This window comes from Aquila chrysaetos, chromosome 8, assembly GCF_900496995.4.
Source record: "Aquila chrysaetos chrysaetos chromosome 8, bAquChr1.4, whole genome shotgun sequence".
NCBI lineage: Eukaryota > Metazoa > Chordata > Aves > Accipitriformes > Accipitridae > Aquila > Aquila chrysaetos.
Window position 1 is genome coordinate 42,807,525 of NC_044011.1, and position 20,586 is coordinate 42,828,110.

At 43.1% G+C, this 20,586-nt stretch overlaps 1 long non-coding RNA gene across 1 annotated transcript in view; it reads right to left on the reverse strand.

The window, feature by feature from the left end:
* Positions 1-20,586, reverse strand: part of LOC115344529 — a 41,125-nt gene that overhangs the window by 16,062 nt on the left and 4,477 nt on the right. The window lies entirely within an intron of this gene.

Here is a 20,586-nt window from a genome sequence, read left to right on the forward strand (position 1 = left end):
GTTTGTCATCCAGCCCCAGAGCCATGCATGGGATTCAAAAGGCAGGTGCGCTCCCAGGATAGCCTCCGTGCCTCCACTGCACGATCCCAGAGATGAACCTGGGATGATTAGCTCAAATCTGAGGTGAACATGGGCCAGTAATAGAAGGGGATCACTACCCCTTTAAAGATTTTCAAATGCATTGGAGCCCAATTCTGACAAGCAATTTAACTGTTTAGCAGCACAAAGCTGTGAATAATAATTCACACATTTGAGAACCTACACAAAATCACCTCTGAAAGGCACCGAGCTCTGCGATTAATAAAATGCAAGCACTACGATTTTAATATCATGTTGTACCAATACTATTTAAATAAATCTTACCATATTCATGAGGGGGAGGTGCGACTTTCACCCTTTTACAGCTGGGTGAAGTGAGATGCAGAGGTGCATAATCTGACCCAGGATATAAATCATGTCTGTATCAGCCACGGACCACAACAGTTCACAGATTTCAGGTGAGTTTTCAGTGCACTAGATCCTACTGGCTTTCACCCGTGTACTTGATTCAGCACAAACTAAACCAATACTACTTTAAAGGAAAAGTATTCAATAAATGGCAAACAGCAAACCAAATGGGCAATTAATATTCTTGGATGGATTAAAGGAAAAACCTACATGTACATACCCAAACTATTCCAAAACAAAATCTAAACATACTGAGAAATGTTTATAGATGTTCAAACTGCTAATGGCATGCAAGAGGCTTATCTTTCAAATATCAAAGGTCAATGAAAAGGAATATGTGAATTTCCAAATGCTCCTTGCTTGGCTGATCCATCAATATGATAACTAATACACACTTAAACTCCTCAATGTACTCCCTGAAATTAAAACAACCGGATAGCACAGAAAGAGCTTAAATAACCATTATCAATGGATTTCAGATAAAAATCAAGAAATAATTTCAGAAAGATCACCCAACACAATCAAATGAAATAGCTTTGGAAACAGGTCAGGGAAGTGTGAGCTGGCAACCAATTACGTTTTGTATGCAGAGGCAGTTCAGCCCCAGATTAAAAGTTTGACAAAGTTTGTCCAAGCTACGCTCCTCACTAATTGATGGGGAAAAAAGTCTTCAGAAAACTCACAACTTTCTACTTACCAATAGTGTTCACGATAGAGTGGATGTTTGCTCGGAGACAGGGTTTGGGTAGAGGCTGCACCTTTTCTCTCCTTGTTTTGGGAAATCAGGAGTGGCTACTTAGCGGTACCCACTACCTCCCAACCCACGCATGTCCCCAACAAGTGACAGCACCGGAGCCAGGATTGCTGGGCATCCTTGTGTCAAGTACGGGCTAAGAGGAGCTCAGGGTGCCTGTACCGTTGTGTTGCCTGCACAATCAGCACAGCCCACAGCACAGCAGTGGCACTCCTGACATAGGATGTTTTGACATACACGTCGAGTTAGGCAAGCTGACTACCCCTGCGTTAAAGCTTAAGGGAGAAAATAGAAAAAGCCTGGAATGCTTACGTAGGTTTACAAGTCACCAGCAGTTTAAAGGCATTCAGGGTCCTAAAGATAGTGCTAGGCACCTCACTGAATCTTCTGCTACACTGAAACACTAAATCCCCATTTATTTCAAGAGACACCAGACACCAAGTCTTTCCTTTGTTGTTTGCTTTTATCTCATTTTCCACCTATCCCTGTCATTATCAACTGAACGCCTTTCAAATTCTGGCCCTTAAGCACTTTTCTTGTTTAAAATAGGACTTGGAAGTCCAAGTTATTTACATGGTCTTATAAATACCGCCCTGCTCTCAGCAAAGTAAGAGGAGAGTCCTAGAAGACTATGGTACAGAAAAGAAATTCACAGTATGGGAGAAACGAAGGAAGGCCATCAAGGAATTAACGTGTTGTCTGCATGACAGCACTTTACAGGTTTCATGTGTGGAAATGCAGAAACACTTCCACTTTCCTTTATAAATGGTGTTATTTTTAGTATCATTCAGAGGTTCCAACTGAAATTAGGGCACCTCAATGCTACTGACACACTCCTGTCACTCTACAATCCAGGTCCTTAAGAAAAATATCAAACATTACTCATTCACCACAAAAACATGCAAGTTAGGAGCACTGGAAGAACAGTCTCACTAATTAGTTCAAGGGAGGGCATTTCAAAACAAGGCAATTGAAAGCATGGGTCAAGGTTAGCACTGAATTCACACACATGAAGTTTGAGAGAAAAATGCTTCTCTCTGGGCGTCTCTTCCTGTTAATCTTGTTTCGGCGCTGGCTGGCCTGGCTGCCTCTCGCGCTCTCCTCTCTCCTGGGCGGAACCCTGCAGTTCTTTGATTTCCTTTCATATTTGCAGCTATGTCATTTCTGGCTGACCCTTCCCAAACCTCGGATGTTTTCTTCTTGGAGCTGCAGGAGCACTATGTACGCTTATCAAGAGACCAGCCTGGAGCAGGGCTAGTCTTAAGGCTTGGAGGGTCTTTAGCAACTTTTTGACAATTCTGAGAGGCTGGGGAAACCAGGAGGAAAGACGGGATCCATTTTCCCCATAATTTTAGCTTTTATTTTGTTTTCCCCTGACACGCACCCAGAAAGATAACACCACATATTTTTCTGGCTGTAGTGCCATTACTGTCTTGGATAATGGGACAGTTACTCACAAACATCAGTTACTGGAAATCGTGTACAAAATTGTCCTGTCTCCACTTCCTGCTCTTCTCTCCCCCTCCACACAGACAAGAGTCTCTTCTAAAAAGAGCACAAATGACTATCATTAAAGATGAAGCTTGTGGGTTGTGAAGTTTTGGCTGCTTTAAAAATCAGACAGACCAAGTCAGCTCAGCCCAGCGTAAACTACAGAAGCACGGGAGACGGCCAGGCCACCGTGGGCTTTCACAGAGAGGAGCCCAAGCCACACATCTGCACCACAGTTTGAAACCTCGGGCTTTCATTTGGGGTTGCTCAGACCTAGACTATACGGTTTAGCCACTTCTCCCACAGGAAACTTGACTCCTATATGGGTGTTGCATTTGGGGGTTTATGGGAGCTATCAGGACACATTTTGGTTACTGGGTGAGAAAGCCCTGATAATCAGTATTCCCACAGGACGCGTCTCATCCTTCCTGATTCCCAGCGCATCAGAAGTACCATCTTATCAGCTGCTCTTGAAGCGTCGCAGCAACCCACTCTGCCTGTGCCTGTGCAGGACTGGTCAACAGAACCACACGAAAACCTCAACGGGAAACACTATGCACGCCAGAAGACAGGTCATGCGCAGACCCTAGAAATGCCACCCATGAAAGCCTAGAACACTCTCATTTCATAAAAATGAAAGTTAAATGCCCGTTGTTAATGTTACTAAAGCTTACTCATTTAAACACGGCATCGTTCATATTACCCTCAGAAGCCTACCAATACAATGCAAAACCACCACTTTTGGGTGTTAGCTTCTTTGAAGGGGCTGGAGCAACATAAATTAGTCCTGAACATCTTGGATTTTCCGAGGAGAAATATTTCCATGAACAAATGAAGAAAACAGACTCCCAGGGCCCCTCATAAATTCTGGCACAGAAAGGCATGTGCTTCCATTGACTACATTTCAGAACAATATTTCCTGAGGCATTTCTGAATGGTATTGATTTACATGCAAAAGATTATGTCTGCAGCCATGCAAAAGGACTGGATGACAAAGGTGAAAGAACAATGCATCAAGAAACAAATGTAGACTTTTTTTCTTCAAGTTAATTAAAGGAAACTAGGTCTGATTCCCTTTGTTTGACACCAGTAGGATACCATTCACTGCTCAGGAGTTAATCCTGATTTACTGCAGCAAATCAGAGCGATACGCGCTCAGCATATGAGCCATTCTAAGTTGCAATCAGACAGAGACTTCAGCACAATGCTCCCTACATCTGCAACAAACTCGGATCAAATTTTACTAATCACCTACCTCTTTTCAATCCATTATGTTGACCATTAAGATAATCATATGAATTTGTAAGTCTGAGATGGGGAGCCATGTGAGCCTCCATGGTTGTGTTTCTATGGAAACAATTCCCCTGGCATCTTCGGTCCACATTCGGTATTCCTGTCTGACTGTTCATCTCATTCACACACTTAAAATCCCCATTTCCCAAACACTCATTTCAGGAGGGCTACGTTTTCTTCTTTTTTCTATTCATCCATTGAGCTGGATATCACAGGGGTGATGAAGTATCTGGCAGGTCACTGTGCCCCACTCCTGACCCAGAGAAATCAGGATGAAGGCAACAGGGCAGCACAGTCTCCACAGGCCCTCCTAGCACTTTTGCTTTTTTGGTGCAACTGGCAAGACTGAAAATTAGTCCTAATTATGTTTTAGAGGTTTGGCCGCTTTCATCCCTCAGCGAAGATCACGCATGAATTACAATGGAAACTGATGTCCGTAGCAACTTCCACCCAGAAGCTACCGCACTCCCATCTCCTTCCTCTGCTCTCTGGCAGCTTCACCCATCTCATAAAAGCAATCGCTTAAGTGAAAGGTGGCAGCTTCTGAACTCCATGCACAGCCAAGCCACACCGCACTTCAGCCCCGGGACAGGATAACTCCCCACCCACCTGGAACAAGGAGCACGCAAGGGAGCCAGAAATTAACTTCTCGGTTAAAATTTGGCCATAATGCTTCAATTAACGCTCCATCCTTATGAGAAGTACCACATCCCAAGCAACAGGGCCTCCATCACTTCCCTTGTGAGACTATTTCACAGTACAATGGGCTTCACACTTAATTTTCCTAAGAGTCAGCCCACATTTTTAATTGCTCAGTCTCACTGTAATTCAATCCCCGTGGACCATCGGGAACAATTCGTTCCTTGTGTCTGCAGAGAGGCCACCATCTTGATCGACTCAGCAAGGACGGAACTAAGGGTTTCTAAGGTTTTCATGAAAACATGAGCTGCTATACCCTATTCCAACTAGCTACACTCACTAACTGGGGTATTTACAGACTGCTCCTCTGTGCAAGCGTTGCAGAGAAGGAGGCATGTCATATACATTCAGCAGTGGATTACACCTGCTGCTTCTTAGTACCTCTCATGGCAACGTCCCTCCATTTTCTGGGACTACGTTAGACTTTTCTCTACTGACTTAAAAGCTCTCTATATTTCTGTAAGAGCAGGTGAAGAAAAAGGTAACAGAAGCGTCCTTTCAGTCCATCCTTTTGCCAATATTCAGCTAAAGCATTAAACAAAATTTTAAGCTTTCTGGTACCAGCTCTGCTCGTTAGCACTCTTGTCCAGAACAGGCATCAGCAAAGGCAGAGGCACTACAGAAGGAAGATGTCCGAATATCTTCTGCATTTAACCACTCTGTATTCTGAATAGACCAGGAATTAACTTGCAGGAGTTAAAACACCAGTTGCCTCCCTAAACTACTGCTTCCACTCCTGCCGTTGCCAGTTTTAAAAAAGCACAAGCACCACATTTTTAGACAGTATAATTTGGCACAGATCCCTCAGCTCCATTGTTTTCACTGGCACTGTGGTAAGTTACACCAGATGAGGATATTGCTCTAAAAAGACTTTTGCTTTAAAACAAACACACAAACAAAAACAGGTTTAGACAAGACCAGGGATTTTGAAGCTGCGTTCCTGTCTCCAGAAACTTCCAATGACTTGCAGTAGTCTCTGCTTCACCAAGCCACAAATTTGTAACGCCTTTAATCTTTCCATGTAAGTCAGTTCCTCTACTCCCTTAATCGTTTTTGTTGCTCTTCTCTGAATTCTGTCCAATTTACCACACAGTACAGACTACATTACATCTGAAAGGCCAGAAGTATGGTGTACAGAAGCTCATTTTCACATTCTATGACCTCAATTCTTGGGAGGATTTCAGAGACCAGACACCAGGCTATAAATGAAGAATGTGTGCCCGTATAGCTCGGTAATTTAAATGCATTTTCTGTGAATAAATCTACTCGGTACTTTCTTGATCTGTACAATCTTCTGCCATAGGGGCCTAACATAAAAATACTTCAAAGGCTCTAACAAATTCCCTCAAGATGTGATCTTCAGCATTTCAAAAGCTGAAAGACATAGACAAGGTTTAAAGTGATCATGATATATTTTCAAGGTAACACTCTTCAGCAACTCCTGTTCACCCATTTCTTGAAAGCGAAATCATATCATCTCTCTCTATATATATCTTTTTAAATTATTGACGACCTTATGAGCAATGAGTGAATTTGACTTTTGGTTAGGGTTTACTATACTTCATTATCTTTAAATGAAGGACAGCAATGCTTCCTTGCTTCAAATACCTACTAGAGAGTTCCAAATGGAAATCCTCTAGCCACAGACCCTCACCACTTCCCTTGCCTCATGCAGCACTAAGAAAGTTTAGATTTGGATTCAAGTTTCAGTCCCGATCTCTCTCCCCACGTTGAGCTGAAACAAGACCCTGCATAGTAACACTTCTGTGAAATATTATTTTTACGTTACACCTCAGTCCCATCTCTGATATTAATTACACAGTTTGAGCTTTAAGCCAAAAGATATTTTGAAACTGGTGCTTGGCTGAAACCAAGATTCCTCATGTCCTCCAAACAGTTTCATAACAAACTCTCCTAGACTGCAGCATATTTAATGAGAATGCAGATGATCAATTGCAGCCCGCCTTGCACGGTTAACTCAATCAACAAACTACTAATGACTCCAGCATGTTACAGCTTTTTTGGCTAATGAGAACCGTATTGACCAGATTTTTCCCTTTCTCCCAGGATCAAACGCCAATATGGAACGAGTTCTGGTACAACTGTAACATTAGCCTGCAAGCAAAACGCTGACCAGCAATAGCAGGACACAGCCTGAGCGTCATTAGGGAGCAAAAGATCTCCCAGACGTGGGCCAGCCTTTCCGAACGCTTCCACAGTATGTGTCTGTCTGGTGAAACCAAAGCCCTGAGAAACACAGAGCTGCAGCGCGAGCACGGAGCTTCCACCTTGGCGCACAGTGTTTCGAGACAGAAAAGCCTTTTGTTCTGGCACACTGGCTGCACCGCTGCCTGTCCCACCACTCCTCCTCCTCCTCCTCCTCCTCACTGCGTTCTGCTGCCATTGTGCTGCAGGATAATTTGTAGCAGGTGAGAAGTAAATACACTCCGCTTCCTCTTTCTTTCACTTTTGTGCTGCCTGTTGCTGCGATTTTCCCTCACCTCCATTTCTTCTTCCCTCCTCCTTCAAACAGACATCAATTGACCGTTTTCTGTATGGAAATCTCACAGCTGATCATGCCCTAAGTGCAGAGCAGTATTTACTGCAGAGCCTGAGAACTGAGAAGGGAAACAGTTCAGCGGGTGTTATCTTGCCTGTTACCAACCACTGTTAAATAAAGATTTGCTCCCATGGAAAGCAATGGAAAGAATTCCAGTGACTTCAGTCATCTTTGGACCAGGGCTTTGTTTCCTTACAAAATAACCTTCAGCTTCCGGTACAGCCTGATTTCTAAAATGACCAATTTCTAAAATAGGCTTTCCATTCTGTGCCCTGGAGAAAATGCTGCAGTCTGACCAATTTCTCTCCATCAAGAGGAGACCTTGGTTCCATTTTTGTTTACGCCATCATTTTGCTGGGTGACAAGTCACTTCCTTTCCCCAGTCCTTCACTTCCCTCCATCACACAGGGATAACACAGAACGCTTTGTCCTCTAGGAAGTAAAACTGCTGCAGAAAAAAACCAGGTATTATTTTGCTTTTGATCATCTTCACGCAGCACCACCTGAGAGCCATGCACTCTGCCATCCCTGGCTGCAACCAACCAAAGCAAAAAGTAAAAACATACCAGGTAAAAAGGGGAGAGAGAAGGAGTAATTAGGACTTGTGAATCAACTGGAAAGCGCCCATTCTCCAAAGCTTCTTTTCAGACTAAGCTAATTTGCTAGTATCGTTTTGAACAAAAATCATGGAGAATGCACACAGTTTATCAATAGGCATTGTGTTCCTTCCTCTTTAAGAGGTGCTCCTACGCAAGTTCTCTCCACTTTAAAAGGCTTAAATATTAAATATCATTCAGCCAAGTCATAGTGGGGGTCCACGCTTGACTTCATTCCTCTCTTAACAATGTCCTCAGGCCAGCCGCCAGGAATTCAGACACTTAATAACTTCCCAGGGCTGAGAACTCTTCACCTCGGGCATGCTCTCCTCTTATCTACAGTGGGAAATGTTCCCATTCGTTTCATGGTCCCCTCTGACCACAGCACTCCTTGCTTCACTGACTTTCTCCTGCATGATTTTTCAGGTTCCAACTTCCCAGCCTCACCTGTAGGTCCAGGCACACCCTCATTCTGGTAGCTTCCTACTCCTCTTCACTTTGCCTTAGCTTTCATCCTACATCTAAACCCTTTGTCCCCTTCTCCTACCCTGACTTCCACGTCTTCTTCTGTAGCACCATCCTCTCCCTTGGCAAAGGCTGATCCACAGAACTCTATGACTCTGCTACGGTGACCAGTTCTGATAAAGGATCTTTTACTCAGCCTTCCATTTTTAATGCTGGAGGGCCTTGTTTCAAAGCGGTATTTCTAACAGTATGCCACCCTCTTCTCATACGCATTCAGCTTTGCAAGAGCAATTCCAGTGACTTGTGAGCAGAAGCTGGAGCTCCACATTCGCAAGCAGGTTTCTACTCTTCCCTTAGAGCATGCCGGGAGGTCCTGCGCAAACACTGATCGTGTTTCTCTCCTCCAACGACTTCACGCTCCTTTCCATCCTCCTTTTTTTTTCCAAAGGACGCAAGGCAGCTAGCTAGAAATGGCCACGGGAAATGTGCTTTCACCGATTTACTCAGCTTTAATCTCCTTCCTCCCCTTGCCCTGTACCATAAGTTTACGAAGAAAAATTCAGAACTGGGCCCAAAACTGTGTGATTTAACCCCATTCTTGTCCACTGCTAGCAGATAGGAGCCATTCCCTACCAGCATGGTTTAAGAAATGTCCGAGTCATTCTAGGCTTTATTCTCCTGGGCATCAAGATGCCAGTTCGTGAAATATATGACTGGCAACTCCTGGGAGTGGCTGCAGTCTAAAGTAAATTAAAGTTACAGTAAAAATAACTTTGCCACTGCTTTTTGCTTTCTTTTGTAAATGGAACAGGGCATTAGCACAGCCAGTTTTTGTAGTACAGGACTCCTTCCTCAGATTGCTTTTAAGTATATTAAGTTCCAGCTTCAGGAAGAAAATGGTAGCATTTGATTTACTGGTGCAGGGGAAGAAGGATGAAGTAAGCAATAAATCTAGTAACACTGGTGTTAGTCCAGCTTACTGCAAGCCGGACCCAAGGAACACTCAGATTCCAGCCCAAGATTAGCACATGTATCAGATGTCCAGGGCAAGTCCTCTCCTTTCTCTGTGCCTCGGTTTCCCTGCTCAGAATAAGACGATGCTAACTGTGAAGCTGAATTCTGTTACATTTGGCAGAGACATAAAAATATAAAATCATGTACTCGAGCAAATCCATGGAGACAGTGTCATCAAGCAACGTACTGCTATATAAAGTATGTCTCTAGGATACATACAAAAGAACCAGCGTGAAGGCATTAGCATAGTCCTACAGTTATGACACTGTCTTAGCCCTCGAGGTATTTTGTTCTGTTACCAACTCTGCCACAGACTCCCTGTGTGAGCCTGGGCAAATCACCAAATCTTTCCCCATCTGTACAACAGAAAAACAACCCATCCTTCCTTGTTTTCTTCTTCTTCTCAGGGCTACTGGCATTACAAGCTCTTAGGGCCAGAAAGTGACTCCTTCTGGATACGCTTGCAAAACTGACCTGACAGAGCCCCACATTCAGCTGCTGCACTACCGATACAAATAATGGGCCACCAAGATGTGTAATATTGGCTAGACCCAGACTTACAGGCAGAAAAGGAAACTGCTTACCCTAGAATGGATTACTTGTGACTTCTGAAGCAAATATGAGACAAATAAGGAATTTTCTGCCTGTTTTTTTGTCTTTTTGCCTTCAAAGAGTGGAGAGGAATGACTAGAAGGTTCTCTGGACAAATCAGTGAAACTAACACCCAACAAATGACCTTTCCTCAGTGTCTTATAAGTGCCCATCAACCTCAGGAGTGCCACCACAATTGAATGGTGAGATTTAGAGCCAGACTATTCATTAGAGAGCAAACTATTATTCTAGAGACTTAAATGAATTGGCTAGCAGCCAGCCTTCCTTACTGTTTAGGTACCACTAGTAAAATGGAAAGTGGCTGCTATTTGGTTGGCACAAAAGCACAGAAGAGAAAAAAGTCTTTTAAGAGGAACAAGAACCAGGCTGTTCAACTGATGATGGTCTGACATCCTCACAAGACGGCATGAAGGGTAAGCAGATACACAGCATAATCAGGGAACCATGAAAACAAGCAGAAGTCTGTAAACACCAGAGATAGCCTCTATTTTATGGCATCACTAACAATCAAGCAACTAAGCACTCTATAATGAATGCATTCATAAAATAAAGAGGCTGGGAGGGTGTCTCAATAACTCCAATTTTCTTTTATACAGTAGATACTACCGACTTGCCATATGCAGTTCCGAATTAAAAGCCAAATTATTATCTCTGATATAGCCCACATTTGCATTAAATGCTAACATTTCAAAGTAGGAGTGACAAACCTCACCATTAATCATCTGTTTTGTATCAAGTGATATGTCACCTTTATCTCCCCAGAGCCCTTTTCTCGGGATAACCTTCTTCTCAAGTTCCCCTTCTAAAGCCGTTATTTATGATGACTAGGACAAAAATAAAGGGGACTAACACGAGCTCTGTTATACAACATTGCACATGTCTGTACAGTACAACCAGGAATAGCACCTCAGCTAGCAGCAAGCAAGCCAGCCTCTGAACAAGAAGAGCACAGCTGTATTGGTTCTTCACCACTCCCAAGTAATGCTGTTAGTATACCCAAACGATATTGAAACAGAGCTATTATTATTATATTCCTACATAAGAAACAACCTACAGGAGTATCAGAATGGACAGAAAAATTGGGGCAGCAAGAGTAAGTAGCCTCACACCACACCTTTTTCCAATTCCCTATCCATGCTTTGGCCTCTCCCCATGGTTAGAGCAGCTAGAAACCCTTGAGACGGCAACACTGCATTTTTGCTTATCCTGCTGAGGAACCCTAAGTTAGTTCGGGGTTACTCTACTCTGCAAATACACCAGAATCTTATGAGTTTACTTCTAGTCTCACCGTGATGGCAGCAATTAAAACTGTGTGCAAGTCAGTCTTCTATCAAAAAGTATCGAGCTACTTGGACAGACGTAATTCTTAATATGTCTCTTAGTGCTTCTATGCACAACAGCGGCACATCATTTTCTTTTTGATCAAAGCTGGCTCTAACACTTGCTAAGAGCCCTCAGTGAAATATTTTAACACAAATAGTCTCCATAACTTCTGACAAATAGCTGGTTAAGATTTACCCTGCTACGGCTCAAGAAGTAGAAAGACCGTCGTACTCGGCAAGAAGATGAGAAGTTATCTCGGCAAGAGAGCATTTGTACAAGCTAATCTCCCTGTTTCACTGGTGTCTGCGATGACGGTCAACTTGATCAGGTGCTGTGACTCTAATGGAGAGAAACAGTATGCAAAATCCTCAGGCACTTGGATGACTGTGACTGAAGCTCCACGCCTTCCAGAAAGTTTTCTTGGGTGAAATAACCTCCTTTTGCAGATGGCAAGGTTTGAAAGATGAAGGAGATCCCATTACTTCATCACTCTCTACAGACCTTACCCACGTCCTCCACACCACCACTACAAAAATCTGCTAAAATATGTCCAAGATGTTCTTGCTACTACACATACAAGTGGCTCAATCTGCATTTAAACATAAATACAGAGAGTTGCCTACCTTTCCATACCCATTTGTTTGCCAGCGACACACCAACTGCTGTAAGGCACCTTGGTGTTTCTGCTGCCCTCCTCCTCTACCCCACATTGCAAGATTTTGCAGATCACAGAGCAAATAGCATGCTCTGTTCCTAATGTGTTTGAGAAGTGTGTGCTTCAGGTCCTGCCCTCCACATTTAAACCGGCTGGCTTTCCTGCATTTGGGTTGTGTTATCTCAGCATAAGGTGTTTTTCAGTTCAGTTGGCTGGGGAATAGGCACTTATGTTAATAAGGTCTCTGACACCTTCGCCTTTGTTTTCCAAGAGGTTTCTGCTGCGTTCCTGCCGCTCTTATTTACTCATCAGTCCGTTTGAAAACTTGCTGTTCTCCAGCACTTTAGCGGAAGCTTGTGGTTACTTGTGGTTTTCAAAAAGGAAGGGTGCATTTCAGATGACACACAGTAAAACAGTCTGACCATGTGTAAAAATAAGATTATACCGCACAGCCCATGGTTCCAAGTAGTCCAGCTTTGCCACAGATAAGGCAGTCTGAGGAGGCTTAGGATGCAAATTGAGCACTTTTTCTTCAAAAACTACCCAGCTGCTGAAGGTGCAAAAGGCAGAGTTTTAGGATAAGCTTTATGGTGCAATTTGTTTCCATGAAACTCCGCTTATGATGATTTAGCTGAGTGGATCCAGAATCTGTTACAGTAAAACAGGTGAAAGTGGATATGGAAAAAGATACTTCCATTCTTCAAAGGCAGAAAAACAATTTTTCATCTTTTCTGACTGGATACAGTTAAAGAAGATTACAGCTGGTAAGATTGCTTTCGGCAGCCTAGTGTTTCACCTATAATTCTGTAAAAATATAACTAACCCTTCATATATTGACTACCAGGAATTTTCCCCCATGTGCTTTTTGTTCTTCTCAGTCCGCTTTCTATGGAAAATTTGCGATATTATAGATCTGCACATGAAGACTCCTTGGCCTATTTCATGATCAGACAGAACAGATTAAACAAAATAGAATACACAGTTCAAAACTGTGTCTGGTCATCTTAACTACGCAAGAGAGAGTGTGCCTTCAAAACAAACAGGGTAAGGAAAGGACAAAAAAGGAAAGATTGGGTCTCTTCCTTGTGTCCAAACAGCTGAGAGAGCACTTCAGTGGCCTGTTTGTCGAAAGATGCCGAACAGCAGCGACTCTGAAGGACTGCAACACACATTCACCACTTCCAAAAATGAATCCATATTGTAGGACCACAAATGGGGAGGCAGCAAATCAATCTGCCCGATCTGTCCTCCAACAGGAGACAGCACCGCTTCTTGAGCTACCACAACATGATGCACAACAGTACCACATTACAGAGCTGCCTTCTTTACACATGGACTTTGAAGCTGAGGGAAACATTTGTGCAGAAGCCCAACCTAGTGTGAACATGTTGACAAAGCTCAGAGGAAACAGCTATCCCGCATAGAGACTTTTTGCTCCCACCGCAACAAAGAGAGAGGAAAAAAATGCAGACTCTGAAAGCTGTTTGCCAATACTGCTGCTTTGTGTAACCGTAGCAGCTTCCAGAGAATTATCACTGCAAGCGCAGAAAGGTAAATTAACTCTCTCCTGGCTGTGACAGAAGTAAGAACATACAAAGTTCAACATTAGCCTTAAACATCACACCAGATGCAGCCTGTGCTTTAGGGAGTCCCTAAAGTACAGATTGCGAAGAGCTGGGAGGACACGTAAACTCCACTTTTACACAGTCTTTCCCTAAGCACCAGTGGTCACTCACCACTGCCAGCGACAAGGCACAAGGCAAGGACCCGGCGTAACAATCCTTACCTTATTGCTGCCATCACAATACAGCTGCACACCACAGCCTAATGCGCCACGAATGACAAATAAGGATAGTCCTACTGAAAGGGAAGGGAAGCTCTCCAAGCATCTGAGCTGTACCAGGTCCCACACCAGTCCAGGGAGAGGGATCCCTGCTTTCTCCATCACCAGGGAAAAATCCTCCCCTTTCCTCAAAAGGCCTTTGTTCGCATGCAGAGCAACCTCAGCTTGGCCAGCTCACCAGAGCCGACAGGAGCTCAAAACCACACGGTAGACACAGGCATTGCCTTGCGATTTTCGGTGGTGTGCTGTCGATGACAAAGATCTTGGCATACGATGGAAAAGCAAGGTTAATGCAGCTAAGCACAGAATAGGTCCTATGCAACTCCTTACTTGCCACTTTAAGTTTAACTTTCTCTGTTTACTTTTTAATTTAATGTATTCTTTTGATCTCTCTTTCTCTCCTTTCTCTTGTCTCCCTGAGTTTGCTGACACAGTAGAAGCATGACAAGCTCAGACAAGCTAACCTACTTTTTTCTTTTTCTCTTGTACATGTTAACGCTCCCACTCTTCTACCTAGCATATGAAAGCATATTGCAAGTATCATTATAATGATACTTCCAATCCCCCTGTGAAGTAATTCCCCCAACTGACAGGTGAAGAAACTGAGACACACAGAGCTCTTAAATTACTTGCCCCTCAAACTTACAGAGGAAGCCAGCGACACAAGTGGAAATGAAACCCAACAGACTTCTGTTTTTCTTGGTCCCAATCTATATAAAATTATTATACCTCCACCCATCCCAGGTCTGTCAAATACCTCCATTTCTAAATACAGTAGTAATAGCAAAACTTCAGATACCCATTACACAGACTTACACATTTCTGCGATTTAATTGCAGCCAAGGAACACTCATCACTAGGTCCTGTGTGCCTTCAGTCTGTACAGCCACCTGTTAGCTCAGGTTCAAGGGGACCATGCTGCCTCTAAAGCTCAAGGTATGTGTTAATGGGAAGGGGCTACAGCTTACCTGCTTTCTGTAGACCAAAGCCTCTATACTGCACGGAACAGGGTTTGTTTGCACATCAAGCCATGTAATGTGCTCCATTTTTTCACTTTCAGCCTGAGCTTCCAAGTTGTCCGGACTTGGTTCCCTGTGTGTGCTCACGTTTGGGAGTTTCAGCTGGACTTGGACAGGTTCAAACCCACGCCTAACTGAATTTCATCATAACCATGGATATTGCTCAGCCAAGCTGTTTTTCCTCTACATATGGAATAATTCGGTGCTAAGCCATGAGCTCGATTTTACAGAAATTAGATTTCCAGTTATGACACTGACTAGGATTCAATATCCATCGCTCCCTCCAGGGTACTGAATAATCTTCAGCATTTACAAACCTGAACTTTCAAAAGCAAGTACACCTTTAAAATTAGTCTAAAATCACTTGAATTCAGATATTGACACCTTTGGGGTTAATATTCTCAAAGATGTTCTCTGCATCAAATCATGCCTTTTTTATTTTATGGAAGATTAAATTAGCACATTATCTTGGAGCTCAGTCTAAAAGGTGAAAAATCCAAATACTACAAGAAGTGAATGATAACATCAAAAGTAGACTTTGGACAAAGTATATCAAGTCTACACCAGAGCACTCAAAAAAAACCAAACGATATTAATTTTTCAGGTAAGTTAGTTGAGCACCATTTAAATCCCTGTATAGACTTTTTACTTCACAATCAAAGTGGCTTTAATTAGGTTTCACTAAACTTACTTTGGAAGTGAAACAAGTTTAAAGGAAAAGAAATCACTTTCACGATGAACAAGAGTGACCACAAAGGGGTTCAGTGCAGTTTAACTCATGCATTTTATGTATGCATCATTAGTTTAATACGAATTAACTTCTGACTATTCCAGTGTAGACAAGCCCACAGTTCTTTACATCTACATGTGCAATAATACTCCCTTTGTCTTGTCAGTTTGAACAGCGAGCTCTCTGGAGCAATTATACTGCAGGTACAAGACATACTACACTTAGGCAGGTACAAGACATACTACACTTAGGCCAGGATCTCTCGGGATTCAGATGCATACAGCTCCTGCATGTAAGCAGTTAAGTAGCCTCTTTGGACTCCTCCTGTGAGTAAGTTACTCGCAGACATACCTGCAGCATTGGATACAACAAATGAAAACCTTAAGCCGTCTAGCATCACAAGCAACACATTCTCACATATGCGCTACTTACACCCAAAAGTTTCACCCACAGTCTCTTACACCAAAACACCAGGGTGGATCTGTGCGTGAGTATTTCAGTTCTAATGTTTAATTATCTTGAACACAGCGATATCCACATCACTCTAGAAAGAAATCAATTCTCCCTTTGCTGTGAGCTATAAATGCATGTATTCCATAATCAGCCTAACAGAACAGACATATGGGATTGTACATCTGGGACGCATATGAGGGGCCTCCTCATATATAAAATTATTTTGCAAAGCATCTCTCTCAGGCCCAACTTTAGGTATTTTTCCTTTGTTTGCACACTGGAAAATTTGTCTGATGTTTTTGGTTTATAAGATATTAAATAATAAACACCCGGTTGCATTACTGGAATGCTTTTCACTCCTAAAATCTCCCATTACACCTTATACATCTTACCTGCAGTATTTCTTTGACATACTAGTACTCTCTGTTTCTGCCATTAGCCCTGGGACTCATTTCTGCCATCGCTGACATGAGGCTGCCTCTGGGGTTAAACTAGGCACACGAATACCTTTCTAGGACAGACAGTAAAGGATGAAAAATCACAAGACTTCTAGAACAGCAAGCAGACATGAAGCAAACATGAACTGGATTCAGACACATTATCAGTGCTGATGGCTCTGAGGGGTTTCTAAAACCAAAGGAGGAGAATTCCTCAGGAAGGCACTGCCAACACCAGTGACTCAGAGAAGACAGCAAGCACAGTCCTACAGAAAACTCACAGCAGCAAGCAAAGCTGCAACACTGCCTGGTGACAGACTCCAAAATGATGGTGGCCCATCACAAGCCCACAGCAAACCAAAAAATCTAGTCACCTTCCTACCTAAGAGCTGATTTTCTTTTCCCCACTCCACCGGCAACAAAACAGTGTGGATCAGGCACCCTGGGCAATTCTTCACCTGCAAACTGGCAATAATAACATCTCACTTTTGCCACCTCCTGACTGCCGTGCCTTCAGGGTCATGGACGCTTACTCAGTACATACAGCACTTAACACAATGAGGGGTTTAACTCAATTGAGGGTATTAGGCAATCTAATTATTATATTTTTCTTTTTTGGATTTCCAGACCTGTCCAATGGGTACCATCCCACATGGCAGGGAGAAAATACAAATTAAATGAAAGGCCATAACGATGCTAAGATGAAACTGAGCCTCAGAAGAAGCCAAACTTGTCCACAGCAGAAACCTTCACCCTATCCCACAATACCCTCTGCAGTAAAAACCGAAGACCTCTGCCAAGACATGCATTTCATGAAGGGACAGGCACGCAACAGTAACCAAGCCGCACACGTTGATTTATACCTGACGCACAAAAGCATTTTGATGGTGGCGACACAAGAGTGGAGGAAACACTGAAATCTTAAGGTTTCCCTCCAAAGCTGTAAACTACCCAGTATTTTCCCATTTCAACTAAAAATGCAACCCTCATAGAAAAATTGGGGAAATAACATTTTGGGCAACTCTTCTCCAGTGATTTGCTACAAAAGAAAACATGAGGCGGGTTCTAGCCAGAATTAGCCTCTGAATCTGTTACTAGTGAGAGATAAATCAGACCTCAAGGCATTGTGCTAAATCACAAGGGTGGCTGCTACCATGTTTCAGTTAAGCATTTGTATTTCTCCCTCTCTCTTTCAGGTTTTCCTTGGAGGCCCAAGAAATCATTTACAGGAGCACAGGGTCTTTTCTGTGTTGGAACTGCCTTTCTTTTCCTCCCTCCCTCTGTTTTAGGAGAGTGGCAATGCTATGAAAAGACCGGATCTTGTTTTACTTTATTGCTATTAGGGGCAAAGTAAAAAGAGTGAGACCTATAAACACAAAGATGCCAAGATACAGGGAGGCTACATGCTTGAATGCCCAGCCCTGGCTGCTTTGTTCCGTGAGTAATAACCAATATGTTGGCGGAGGTCATATATATACGTTTGCCCCAATGCAGAAAGTGGAGGTGCGAAAAGGTACGCTTTATACCAATGGACCATTTCATTTCCTATGGCATAGCAACCCTTTGCCCCTTGCGTAAATCATAAACCTTCTTTTTATTCACATTTCTCCTCTGAATTGATACCTCCTGTTCCACTTTTCCTCTCTACAGCAGTAGGTGCTACAGAAATGCTTCTGAGTGATTCACTGCAGAAAATGTTTGGGGGAATAAAAATAAACATTTATGGCTGTGTGACATGGACCCACTTGGAACCCAAATCACATGGCAAGTAACGAGATTTAACTATGAACTTTGATTCAGGCCAGACCGGTTGAAGTTTCACTAAATTCAGTTATCCTGGGCTAATTTAGTGCTTTCTGCGACAGCAGCTCCCAGCAAATCACCTGGAAATCTCATACACTTCAACTCCAGAGCACTCTGCATTCCTCTGAAGCTTGACCTTCCCAGCTGGCCTCACTGCCCTGACCCACAGCAGTAACCCCAGGCCAGGTACTTCTGGGTCAACTGTTCTAAAGCATGAGCCCTAAATTCCCAAGGAAGGCAGTAACTTTGCTTTATGTGAAGCTCACGGTTTGATACAGCTCCTTAAAGCTGCCTCTCCTGTGCTGGAGAACTCAAACCTGAACAGCAAACTTTGCTCTGAATTGCAGAGTCCAACCAGTCAGTCCAGGAAATCATTCAATATCATCATCATCATCATCATCATCATCACATTGGAGACCCAGGGTTCACTGCTTTGTGCCTCCAGTTTCAGAGGACTCGGTGGCTACTGATCAAAAACCTAAGCGAGGTGGGAAGAGGTGATCTGTAAAACACCACACAATCTATCCCAGTGCTTGCACGCATCCCGAGGACACGGTACCAGTCCAACAAAGTCTTCCGAAAACGTTCTCCATAGCCCACTGCAGCACACGATGCTCAGCCTTTCTGTGGGGGAACTTGAAAACAACATGTTTGCTCTAGAGAAATCCTATGCTATTGATGAACTGCATGGGGCAGGAGGGAAAGACTTCAGCTACACACGCAGGTCATGAGAGCAAAACCCACTTATTTCAATAGAATAATGAAAGGGGCCAGGTGCTTAGGCTCACTATTTGTAGAGTTTAAACTTCTGTGCTTACACATCATTTAAGTTTCACATCACTGTCTATAAAACTGAGCAGGAAAGCATATGCGATACAATGTAAAATAAAATAAAATAAATTAAAAAATCCACCACAACCCCCACCACTACGGTCCAAAATGAGTTTTCAGCACAAAACCCAAATTCTTTGTCCACCCACATTCCACAACACAAATTTCAATAGATTAAAGCAACAGTGCTCAGATCCAAGACACTTCTAGGCCATCAAGGTGAGACTTTTCATTCAGGCTCATAAACTAGGACGTCATTGTAAATGGTTTAGAAGCCTAGCAAAATTTTAATATACATGCCAGTATGTGTGACCAAAGGGATTACCCCAGAATGGCTCACCTGATTAGTTATACAAATGCCTGCCTTTTTTTTTTTTTGCCTTTTAATCCAAGACCGTGCAGAATGCCAAATGGGAGAATGGAGCAGGGTATGTACTGGAATGTCTGAAGGCTACAGACTCGGGATTTATATTCCATGTTGAATTCATTGTTCTCTCTCCTACCCCCGCTGCCCTCTAAAAAATGCTGCAGCCATGACAGAAATAAATTAGCCTGAGGTACAGGTCACACCTTCAAGGGCAGTAAGCATTCTGGGTAAAATCAATAGAGAAGATGGGAGTCTCTAACAGCTGAAGCAGAAAGAATGACGCATTGATAGCTTTACATATACCCAAACAAAGGCACTTTGGAGAAACCCTAGTCCCTGCTGCCTTGTGAACACAAAGCTCATTTTTTCAACCACCTGAACCCCAACAGCAACACAGAGGCAATTCAGAGAGGCACCCATTTCTTTGGAGAATTTGCATATCGATGCAGAAAATTCTGTTTGTTTGCATCTCTGCCCGGGAAGGAGATCCAGATGCTGAAATCCGGCCCAGGTTGCAACTCCCACAAACTTTTACAGAGACCAGAATATGCACTGAACTTCAGCTTAAATTTTGCAGCACTCTCCAACCTCTCAAGTGGCAGAAACTAAAGCCTCGAACAAAAAAAAACCCTGAACTTCGGTGAACACAGAAACGAGTCCAGGAGGCACCAAGAGACACTAATCCATGTGTTGCCTTCATTATTTTCACTTGTGATTTTAAAGCAATGGATAATATATTCAAAATCACTTACATCCATTGAGAACCTTAAACTCAGGCTTCAGTATTTATGAATCACAGTTCCTCTGAAATGAGGTGATATAAGATTTATAAGGATCTGGGATGTCTGAAGATTCATGCAGAAGTCCAGTAGTTTTCACTAACGCCCCTATGCTGAGTTAAGTATTAACTCTCAGGGTGAGGCACATAACCTGTTCAGACACTTCATAGATCCCACGGGGTTCCTACCTGCATTTTCAGGTTCCTAAAAGCTTTAAAGCCTGATTTAAGCTCCCACAATGCTTCTAAAAATAGGACTTTGGCTCCTCAGTCCCGCCGGAGTTTTTGAAATTGCTACCCAGGAGGTTTCTCAATAGACAGAGCTAAAAGCTTTTCTCCTCTTCTGTCCCTCCCAGACTTCTCCAGAGACAACTTTGGCCCAAATACAGCAGGTTCTAAATCCAAATGAACCCTGA